Source organism: Typopeltis vanoorti, chromosome 2, assembly GCF_054136105.1.
Source record: "Typopeltis vanoorti isolate ZY-2024b chromosome 2, IOZ_Tvanoo_1.0, whole genome shotgun sequence".
NCBI lineage: Eukaryota > Metazoa > Arthropoda > Arachnida > Uropygi > Thelyphonidae > Typopeltis > Typopeltis vanoorti.
The window spans coordinates 181,009,118-181,021,957 of NC_143550.1; positions in this window are offsets into that span (position 1 = coordinate 181,009,118).

Here is a 12,840-nt window from a genome sequence, read left to right on the forward strand (position 1 = left end):
CTCCAGCCATCTCCCTCCAGTTCCTCCAACCTGCTTGTATCCTGCATCCCACTTCCTGATCAGCTCCCCCATCTTCTTCCACTGTTGAACCTAAGTATCTAAAGCCCCTCACCTTCCTGATGACATTTCCTTCCAGCTCCAGATCTGTCTCCTGTCTGCCGCCCACTGTGCAACACATATACTCTGTCTTACTTCTGCTCAGTCTCATACCTCTCTCTTCCATTACTTTCCATCATTCCAGTTTAGCTGTCACTTCTTCTCTTGAATCTGCACATAGCAAGATGTCATTCGCATACAACATTGTCCAAGGTGCATCTTCTCTGACCTCCTCCATCACAATGTTAAACAGAAACGGACTTAATGCTGACCCTTGATGCAAGCCAACTGTTACTTGGGAACTTTCTGTCTATCCCAGACAGGTCCGAACACTTGTCTTCACATTTCTGTATATCTTCCGCACCAACCTGACATATTTCTCTGGAACCTTCTTCTCCCTCAGACACCTCCAGACTTCTTTCCTTGGCACTCTATCGTATGCTTTCTCCAGATCAATAAATGCCAGATGTAGCTCCCATTGTTTCTCTCGAAACTTTTCCATCATCTGCCGTAACCCAAAGATAGCATTTGTTGTTGATCTACCAGGCATGAAGCCAAATTGTTAATTTGCAATCTCCACCTCCTCCCTCAATCTTCCATCAAGAACCCTTTCTAGGATTTTCATTCTGTGGGACATCAACTTTATTCCTCTGTAATTTTTACAGTCTTGTGCATCCCCTTTACCCTTGTAGATGGGGACAAGAGTACTCTCCCTCCATTCCTCGAGTATATTTTCCTGTTGGCAAACTTTCACAAACAGGTCCCACAGCAGGTCAATTCCCTCTTCCCCCAGTGCCTTCCATGCCTCCACTGAAATCCTGTCGGGGCCCACGGATTTTCCATTCCTCATCCTCTTCATGGCCTCCATCCCTTCCACTCTACTGATGTTCTGCACCATTCCCTCAGAAGGCTGCCCATCTTCTCTGTGAGTCCTTGCATTTTCCTCATTCAAAAGTCCCTCAAAGTATACCCTTCATCTGTTTCTTATGTCCACATTCTTCATAATACTCTTCCTTCAGTGTCTTTGATCTGCCTCACATGTGAGATGTCCTTTGCTGCTTTATTTCTACATTTCGCTAGTTGGTAAATGTTTCTCTGTCCTTTCTTTGTTTCTAATTGATCATACAGATCTTGATATGCCATGGCCTTTGCCTATGCCACAACTCTCTTGGCTTCTTGCTTTCTCTCTCTGTTCACGTATCTGTCCTCATCCACTCTTGACTCATCCCACTTCTGCTTTGCCTTCCTCTTAGCTGTCACTGCCACTTGTACATTACTATTCCACCACCAACCCTCCTTCTGCTCTCTAATCTTTCCAGATGTCTCACCAAGCACCTCGATTGCACAGCTCAGGATTACTTTTGAATTATGTTTCCACCAATCTTGTACACTTTATAGTCCATCTGAAATCCTCTCTAACACCCTCTCCCTAAAACGATTCCTCACACTCTCTTCTTTTAAACGAAGCCACTTAATTGTCTTCATCTCATGGCTTCCAGAGGTTCTTATCTTCGATCTTATTTTTTAGTCTGCGCACAGCAGTCGGTGTTGCTGAGCCACTTGATCTGTTGGAATTATTTTACAACTTGTCACAACCTTAAGATGTTTTCTTTCTAGTCAAAATGTAGTCAATTTGTGAACTGTTGTTACCACTCCTAAATGTTATCAAATGTTCTTCCCTCTTGTAGAAAAATGAGTTCACAATTTGCCAGATCAAACGCTACTGCAAAGTCCACAACCCTCTCTCCTTCCTGGTTCATCATTCCAACTCCATGGCCACCATGCAACCTTTCACAGTCTCTATTCTGTCTCCCTATGTGTCCGTTCAAGTCTCCTCCGACAATCACCATCTCGTGTTCTTCCAGTTCCCTCATTTCTTCATCTAACATGTTCCAGAACTCATCTTTCTCCTCTGCTGTATAGCCAACTTGTGGGGCATATATACATAATACTACCACCCGCTCTTCTCCAAGACCCAATTTCATTCGTATGATCCTGTCGTTCCTTTTACCCACTTCCAGTACTTCACCCTTCATTCTGCCACACACCACAATTCTTACACCATTTGTTCCCTCGTTATTCGCTCCAGAGTAGAACAATTTATATCCATCTCCAAGTTCCCTTGCATTTCCCCCTTCCACCTTGTCTCCTGCATACACAAAATGTCCAACTTCCTCCTCCTCATCATGTCTTCCCCCTCTCTTCCCCTTCCTGTCATGCTTCCAACATTCAGTGTTCCACTCGCAACATCCTCTCCACCTGCTGGGCTCGCTTCTTTAACCGCACCCGCCCTTGATGCGGTAGCCCTCGTCCACTTCTCGTAGCTGCAGGGTGATGTGGCTGCGCGTCACTTAAGGGGTACGCCCTAGCCCTTATGTCATTTTCTCTTTGACTCATATCATAGCTAGAGCTGGCAGTGAAGTATACGATCGGATGCCCTTCCTGACATCAACCCTCGCCATTTATCCGGGCTTGGGACCGGCACCTATTGAGGCTAGACGAAATGACTTAGCAAGATAGGAAAGATTTACCCCTAGCCCTCGAATACTCTAATAGCATCAGGGGGAAGGAGAAAGGAGAGGAGAGGAGAAAGCATCTGGTACCTCGGGTTTGCCATGCCCGTACTCACTAAAATGAGCCTTGAGGTAGTTCTGTAGAATCATGTAACATGTTAAAAAAAAACAACAACATAGTCTATAAGAATAATACATCCAGTACACTGAACTCCACCAATGAATACCTTTAATTAAAAATAGTTTCCATGTATACTGGGGCGAATTCTCCATGCTTGCTATGATTGCTGCGCAAGCTCATTAATTGAGAAAGAAGTAATATTTATTTGTTAATAAATGCATGCATTTATAAACATTCCATTTAGGCTTTTATTTTTTTAGACAGAAGACATCTTAAGCTTGCGCGGCAATAATTGAGGTTTGCGTTGTGTATCGAAGGCCGATGTTTGCTCGTCTAGTCAAAGCTACTTTGGCTCGCTCGGTTGTAGGAGCTTCCAGGTCCTCACTGCAGCACTGTGATTTCATGCGTGCGCATAGCCATTTCCGATCCCTTCACGTATGCGTATGGGCTGTGTCTAAAACAACACAGGCCATACGCAGTCATAGTAGCTCCAGCCGTGAGCTTCAGCCAGCCTTTACAAGTGTGCATGTTGCTTGGGAAAATTAAGTTACAACCAACTTTTTATGATGAAGTTATTGACCAGTTCATAAAGATTTGTATACAAGTAGCTAAATTGAAAAAGATAGAATATCATTTGTAAAGTAAATGTTGTATTTGAATGAGTAAATGTACATAAATTTCTAAATATATAGTTTTAAATGGTTAGTAATTCATTATTCCGCTAATCAGACTTCAATCACACCTCTCACTTCCTGAATGATAACAAGAACAAGCGTGAATTTCAAGACTAGCATTCGCCCCTGACTGTATTTGTATTGCACATGAATTCGAAGATATCTTTCAAGAGAAAGTGCATCTTTGCTAATAGACCTATTGAAGAATGAAGGTCGACTAAGTATTTATTGACACTCAGTAATACTTTCTTTTTAATTACAAAATGCAAACCATTCGTTACGATATAACTGCATGAGCATTCTTGAGATGGGAAAGAGGAATCCTCAAATAGTTAAATAACTGTTTAAGAATTCTGCTTTCTGAGAATGAAAGAGAATAAAAATAAAATGGATGCAAGTGAAAGGATTTTTTTCCCCTGTCTTCAGATCAAGAAGAAGAAATGAAATGAGATGTGTGTTAAATTTTTGTAACTTGGCTGTCATTACCCCTTGATAGAAGTTTCCAAGAAATCTAGAGGACAAGACTTACACAAGGAGACTTTAAAAAAAATAAATAAATAAATAAAAAATAATAATAATAATCATAATAATAATAATAATAATAATAATCATAATAATTATAATAATAATCATAATAATAATCATAATAATCATAATAATTATAATAATAATCATAATAATAATCATAATAATCATAATAATAAAAATAAAAATCATAATAATCATAATCATAATCATAATAATCATAATAATAATCATAATAATAAAAATAAAAATCATAATAATAATAAAAATAAAAATAAAAATAAAAATCATAATAATAATAAAAATAAAAATAAAAATAAAAATAAAAATAAAAATAAAAATAAATATAAAAATCATAATAATAATAATAATAAAAATAAAAATAAAAATAAAAATCATAATAATAATAAAAATAAAAATAAAAATAAAAATAAAAATAAAAATCATAATCATAATCATAATCATAATCATAATAATAATTATAATTATTATTATTATTATCCGATACATGAGTCTATGTAGCTCAGTGGATGTGGCGTTTGCACACCACGGCGCTTGGCAGCGGTGTGCAAACGCCAGACTTGGTTTCGAGTCTAGTCGGCGACTAGAGGAAATTTTTCTAAGCCTTTTTTCGACCGGTTCCCGAGTTAGTCGATCTCTGGCACGGGCAAGTGGGTTTTTCGTCCTGTAAACTCCAATGAATACCTTTAATTAAAAATAGTTTCCATGTATACTGGGGCGAATTCTCCATGCTTGCTATGATTGCTGCGCAAGCTCATTAATTGAGAAAGAAGTAATATTTATTTGTTAATAAATGCATGCATTTATAAACATTCTTGTTTATTATATTCTTGTTATATAAATATTATATACTATATTATAATACTATAATATATATTTATTATTATTATAAATAGTATTATAATATATATTATAATACTATATATAAATATTATATACTATATTATATAAATATTCTTGTTTAAACTTGGGTAGAACCCAGATTATTTTCAGACATTAAATATATTGTGTTAGGGTTAGGGACCAGGAGATGGCGGCACATTTGAGCTGTCTCTCTTCACTGTGTACCGCTGAATTAGTGATAGCCTTGGGCCATCTATCTCTGATTGGGTACCAGTGGAGATTGAACTGCCCAGTGGAGATTGAATTGAATTGAATAAGTTAGATAGGGCTAAATGGCCTCGCCTACTCCCGTATACGGCAGTAAAAAGGCGTTAGCTGATTTTTATTTTTTTTAATTATCCGATAGATAAAGGTTAATGGTAGTAGTGTCGTAGTTAGAGAATTAAGTGGTGGGGAGAGGCGAAGTAGAGTAGTGTGCCCTCCCACGATGATTCCTTGGACTTCCTGGATGTGTCAAGTAATAATAATAATAAATAATATAATAATAATTAATAATATAATAGCTATTATTATTGAAATACACACAGTAGTCATGAGCCGTTTTACAAGGAAGTATGGCACCATCTCAATCCCCTGTATTTTATTAGGGGATGGGGACCAGCATGTCTGACGAATCAGGCCTCTGGCTGGGAGGGATCGTTTCCTCCAGAGAGTCCTAAGATTCATCGAGGGAGGGCACCTACTCTACATCTCTCCATCATCATCTACACCAGCGCCATCTACTGCCTACCACCACCACTTGTACTTTCACAGACAATTATAAACATCCATGCCCAGGGTGAGATTCGAACCCACAGCCTTTTGGCTGGAGAGCGGATACGATAATCACTCGGTCAACCAGACCTGCAAAACGTTCAGTCGGTCCGGATTTGAACCAGCAACCTATGGATATCTGACACATGTGCTTCTACAGTCCACCGGTCTGCCAACTGAGCTACCAACGGATTCATCATCATCATTATTATATAAATATAATAAATCAGCTAATGCCTTTTATGTCCTTATAGGGAGTAGGTGAGGCCTTTATACCCTATCTAGCTTCTGGAGATTGGGTGGGCAGTTCAGTCTCCACCAGTAGCCAATCAGAAATAACTGGCCCATGGCTATCACTAATTATAGCAGCCGCCGATGAAGAGGCTGACAAATAAGTGCTGCCATCTCTAGGTACCTAACCCTAACAAGATAAGTCACTGTCTGAAATAATGTGGGTACCCGAGTTTCCGGGAGGAAAAAATTATTATTATTATTATTATATGGGCACCTCCTTGGAGTCCAAACACTCATCACGAGAAACCCAATGTATCGACACAATTTATCATACCTCATCATATCAGTCTTTGAACTCATTAACAGACAAAGCACACAGAGCTGACTCTGGCAATCAATTCCACTCATTCACAACTCTCCAAGCAAAAAATCTAGTTTTCATACCCTCTACTAACCACATCTGCAGGCTGTGTAATATGTTTCTCAACAAACAGTGCAATTAGAGAAAACTGGGATAAAAACGGCACTAACTAGTGAATCGCATGTCCCCACCCACATAAAATGCTGTATTAGACTCAAGCAAAAACCATATGTTGCACGGGCAACATATCATTTTGTTCGAGTGAACGAGTTAAAACTAAGAAATATATAGTGAATTCCTTATTTAAAATTTAACGAATTCCTTATTTAATATCTATTCAGATATTAAATAAGGAATTCGATTGAAGAGAATTAGCATTTCAACTCAACTGTCGGCTTGCCTTTGTCATTTAGTAGCACAATCTTTTGTTAATACTGCACCAATCATATGAATGTATTCATAGCTGCTTTATCTCTACTTGCCTACCATTGCTGTCTGTTTCGAGCTCTGCTTTCACTATCCATTTGTTGAAGACTGTTCGTTAAATACAGTAATTTTTTAGCTTTCAAATTCTTAAGTTAAAGACTGGATTTTTAAAATGCACAAAAGAGAGGAACATAGTAGATACAAGTAGCTGTCAGCAACAAGAAAATGTTGAGTATTGTATCTGGATCAAGTGAAATTGATAAGGGTGTGTCGTCTGACATCTCTAAAGAACCAACTAGGAAGAAGATGAGAAAACTTTGTAAGTACGATATAAATTACTTGAAATATGGATTTTCATTTATGGGAAATGAAGAGGAACCTATTCCATTATGTGTAATTTGCGGTGAAACTTTAAAAAATGAAAGCATGAAACCATCTAATTTAAATCGCCATTTTGAATCGAAACATAATGAATACAAGGACAAACCTGTCGAATTTTTTTCAAAATAAAGTTAAAAATTTAAAAGAATCTCAAAAAATGATGTCGATCCTGTCGGGAGGTGAAAATATTATTATTATTATTATTATTACAAAAACCTCCATGGAGTCAAAGACTCATCGTGGGAGGTCCACTGTTATACACACAGTTTATCATACTGTGCCTTAAATATATTCACTTTCTCTGCACACACCACACTCTCGGGCAAAGCATTCCAATCACTCACCACTCTCCATGCAAAAAACCTGCTCCTCACTCCCTTGCTCACACCCTCCTTATACAGCTTCCAGGAATGACCTCTTGTTCTCCTGCTATCCTCACCCATTCTGTGCAAAACCTCCCCGATGTTAATCTGGTAATAACCACTCAACAGCTTATATGTCTCAATCATATCCCCCCCTCCTCCTTCTATCCACCAATTTCTGCAAATTGCATTTTGTCAATCTGTCTTCATACTCTACATTCCAGAGACCAGAAACCACCTTAGTCAATCGCCTCTGAACTTTTTCCAACGCAATTTCATCTTTTTGAAAACCAGGTGACCAGATCTGTGCACAGTAATCCATATGTGGCCTGATCAAAGCCATATACAAAGGAACCATAACATCCTTACTTCTACAAGTCAATGTCCTCCGCATCATTCCCATTATCCGCTGTGTTGTCTTCACTATTTTAGCAACATGTCCCCGAAATTTTAGGTCATTGTCTACAATCACTCCCAGATCTCTCATTTCCTCTACCTCTTCCAAGATATTCGCACCGATTTTGTACTTTACATCCCATCTCTGCTTCCCAAATTTCAAAACCTTACACTTTGAGACATTGAATTGACATCCCCACTTATTTACCCATTCAGACAGTGTATTCAAGTCCTCTTGCAAAGCTACAGCATCCACACTACTCCTGATAGCTCTGCCCAACTTTGCATCATCTGCAAACAACTGCACATCACCATTCAGACCTCTTCAGATATCATTTACATACAAATTAAACAGCAATGGACCCAAAACAGACCCTTGAGGTACACCACTAGTAACTTTCCTCTTCTGCGATATCGCTCCTCCATAGACAACTCGCTGATACCTATCAGACAACCAATCTCCAATCCAGTGAACCAATCTACTGTTCAGCCCCATCCGTTCCAATTTAATTACCAGCTTGTCATGTGGCAATTTATCAAACGCCTTTGCAAAATCTAAATATACCACTGTATATGCAATACCCTTATCCAACGCATTTGTCACTTTATTATAAAAAGTAAGCAGGTTGCTAAAGCATGATTTTCCTTCAGTAAATCCATGCTGGCCACCAAAGAGTATTTTTCTGTTGTCAACCCAATTCTGAACTTTATTCCTCACTAACTTCTCTAATACCTTGACCACAACTCCAGACACACAGACTGATCTATAATTCAAAGCCTTACTCTTATCACCTCCCTTATGAATTGGAACAATTTTACCTTCTTTCCACTCATTTGGAACTTGACCCAGTGAGAGACTCATGTTGAAAAGATATACAAAAGCTGTTGTTAACTCTCTGGCACATTCCCTCAAGACACGTGGTGAAATAGCATCAAGTCCCACAGCCTTATTTACATCAAGTCTATTCAATTCCTCATATACGTCCTGTTCACTTACTAACAGTTCCTCCTCCCACAACTTTCAAGTTCTGCATGATGTCACATTCGCAAGAGTGAAATACCTTTAGGAATTGCTCATTAAATATCTCAACTATATCCTCCGCAGCGGTTATTATTCCTCCGTTTTCACCAATCAATCCCATCCTACCATAATCATTCTTTCTTCTACTGGCGACATATCGAAAAAACTCCTTAGGATTTTTTTTGGCCGCTTTAGCTAACTGCTGCTCATACTGCATTTTTGCTACCCTTATCAAGCTAGTCACCTTCCTCGCCTGCTCTTTGTACTTCTCATGCAACTGGTTGTTATATATACTCATTTTGTGTTTCTTCCATAATACCTTCTTCTTCCATATTGCATACCTTATCTCTTGATTCATCCATTTTACACCCACTCTGTTTACCCTCTTGACCCTCGGAATACACTCTGATATTGCCTCCACCAAATAGTTCTTGAGTATGGCCCAAGCAGCATTGATATCCTTTCCATCCAGTTCTTCTTTCCAATTTATTATCGAAAGCTGTTTCCTGAGCTTTTCATAATTACCAGTCTTATAATTCCACATATATCCCTTTCTAACAGACGTCCTCGAATGACTGGTCACCCTGCACGTGATCACCTCGTGGTCACTCTCACCAACTGGTGGAAGATTTGACACCTCGTTTATAATAACATCATCTGATGAGATGATCAAATCCAATACTCTTGATCCTCGTGTACCCTCCGTTACGTACTGCCTAAGGTAATTATCTTTCAAAAACTCCAAAAATTCATTTTCTTTACCCCCAGATGTAGTCTCTTGCTTCCAATCTATATCCCCATAATGATAACTCATTTCTTGCTAGCTAGGCTAATTTGCCTATACATTTCCTTCTCATTACCTTCCATATTACCAGGTCTATAGCAACACCCAACTAAATATTTCCTCCTGTTAACTTCTACCTCACACCATACGGCCTCAAAACCGTGACCACAATTTGCACCTTGCAATTCCACCTTAGATGGGCACAACTCATCTGCTACCATTAACAGTACTCCTCCTCCCTTTCTTCCCTGTCTATCTTCACGAAAAATATCATATCCGTTCATCTCTATTCCTGTCAGGATGTCATCGTGATCTAACCATGTCTCACTTATACCAACAATTTTGGGGCGAACAGACTCGAGCAAAGCAACAATTTCGTTCCCCTTATTTCGAATACTTCTAGCATTAGTGAATAAACATAATAAATCATTACTGCTTCTACAAGTCCTAAGAACATCACTCCTGCGATGTAACTCTTCAATACCTTCTCCTGTCACTTCCTCTATATTACCACCAATTCTACAACTTTCTTCACACCTAAACTCTTTCCACCCATCCCAGGCCAAGCTTCATATCGTGTGTAGCAAAAAGTGGTGCAGCGGAAACAATTGGTGAAACTTTGGTCAAGCCTGTAGCAAAAATTATAGCAGAAATTATGATCGGAGATAATGCAAAAAGATCTTTTGATCGGATTTGCCTTTCAAATGGTACTGTTCATCGATGAATCACTGAAATGGCTGAAAATATGAAACAAACATTGTTTTACGTATATCGGATAAGTATTTCAAGTAAGTAAAAAATTATAGTATCTTTATAAAGTTTGTTTTATTAAAAATAAATCTTTTTGTTTACATGTATATCTAAATTCAAATAAAATAGACATTACAACGAAATATATTTTATTTATTTATTATTATTTTGATAAGGGGGTACTTGATAATAATGAAAATTTAAGAAGGGGTACGCGGATGTCTGAAGTTTGAGAAACACTACCCTAGGCAAAGAAAATTTAGCTGCCTCCTATACATTGTCTCTCTATATATATTTTGTCATACTCACAGAAGCACACATATACATGTAAATATTTATAAAAATAATATCATTACGAACATTAAAAAAATTTATTGATCAAAACCAATACATTTGTATACATATATGATTACTCCTAATAGCTGTACAGCAAGAAAATTATTACATCTTAAATACAAAAATTATGAAAAATTAATCTTTTAGGCTTTTGATTTGGCAAAATTTTGAATTAATTCATCTATATTGATTGTAGATGCAATTTCATGCTCTATAGATATCTATTCATGCTCTCGACGAATTGGAAATTAATCGCTGCACACCTTTTACATCACGTTTCATATTACTGGCGTTATCGTATCCTTGACCTCGTAAATCAATCTTTTATTGGTAATGAAAATTTGCCTAGAGTTCCTAGTATTTCATTTGATAATAATCCTTCCATAAATTCCAAAAAGTGTTCTTTTATAGAAGCCGTGCTATTACTAATGTTTACGAAACGAAGTACTATGCTGATTTGTTCAGTGTGACCAATGTCGGACGTACACTTCAGCCGCTGTAAGAATGTTAGGTACACAAGTCCCAAAATTATTAGCCATCAGACTTAACTGTCACCTACAAAAAAGCTTTACCGAAGTAATCTGAAATCAGTAGAAGAATACTGGATTGGGGATGATGATAAGTAAAGGGAGCTAAGAGAAAGACCAATCAGATGTCTTCTTTCACGAATGCTACCAATAAGAATCCCTGCCACTGCAATTCTATGAAAATTCCCACGGCATTCTTATACTGATTTAGAATAAACTAAGCTGAACTGAATTAACAAGACGATTCTGTGAGAAATTGAATGACGTAATCCCCAACTTCTCAGACCTCAGAGAGCTTGCAAAAACAGGGCTTAATCTAAAAATTAACAGAATTAAGTCTATAGGGAATGAAGATAAGAATTGAGAACAGTCGGTTAGTCGATACCATTGATTGTTAGTTTGAGGGATACCCCGGAACCCACTCATCTTGGGACAGATGCCAGAAGGAGGAAAAATCTCTGCACTTGAGGTTAAGTATACAAAGAGCAGCGGAGTGGAAGAAATATAAAAAGGCAAAAATAATGTAGAGAAGCTTGAAAAGACCCTGGAAGAGTGGAGAAAGGTATTGGAGGAGAGAGGCATGAAAATTAATTGGGTAAAGACCGAATATATATCAACGGGGAGTGACGTGGATATGATCATACGACTCCAGGGTGAAAGGTTAACTTCAGGGAAGAAATTCAAGTACCTCGGGTCGGTCGTCGAGAGGAATGGTGACCTGGGTGAGGAAATATAGCACCGAATGACATGGGGTTAGGTGAACTGGAGGAAGATGAGCGGGGGTTCTGTGCGACAAGAGAGTGAGTAGTAAGATGAAAGCAAAGCTGTATAAGATGGTGGGGAGGCCGTTGATGCTTTATGGCGCGGAGACGTGGCCTATAACAAAGGCACAGGAGAGAAAGATGGAGGTGGCGGATATTCGGATGTTGAGATAAATGAGTGGTGTGACAAAGAAGGACAAGATAAGGAATGACTACATCAGAGTGATGATCAAGGTAGGACCGGTCAGTAAGAAGGTACAAGAAAACAGGCTGAGGTGGTTTGGTGATGTAGAGACAAGAAGTGAGGAGTATGTTGATAAACGTGTGGAGCGTATGGAGGTGGAGGAAAAGAGGCAGGCCCAAACTCAGATGGAGGGATAAGGTGGCAGAGGATCTTAGGGAGAAAGGATGTAGTCGGGAAGATGCCCTGGACTGGAGAATCTGGAGGAACAAGATTAAAGATGGGAACGCCGACCCCGTTTAACACGGGATAAGACATAGCGAAAGAAGAAGGTTATTATTAATCAAGGTTTTACTTAATTTTTTTTGAAAGTTGTACTTTTTTCCCAAACTATCTAGCAAAATCTAGCGCCCCTAGGCGGTTGCCTAGGTTCGACTAATGATAAAACCGGTCCTGTGTGAAGTACAGATTGTCTGTCCATTTCCAGTAAGCAAGCAAGTTCTTACTTCTTACTTCTCTTGAATTTTCATCTCCGCTCCAGAGATACTGATAGGTCAGTAGTTAGATACAAATGATTTTATATCACACATGTTCAACAGAACTATCATGCACTCTTCCCATTCATGTAGGATCATTCCTGAACAAAGATAGAAGTTACAGAAACATGTCAAGGGCTACACCAATCGCCTGAACATTCCTTTGTCATAGGACTTC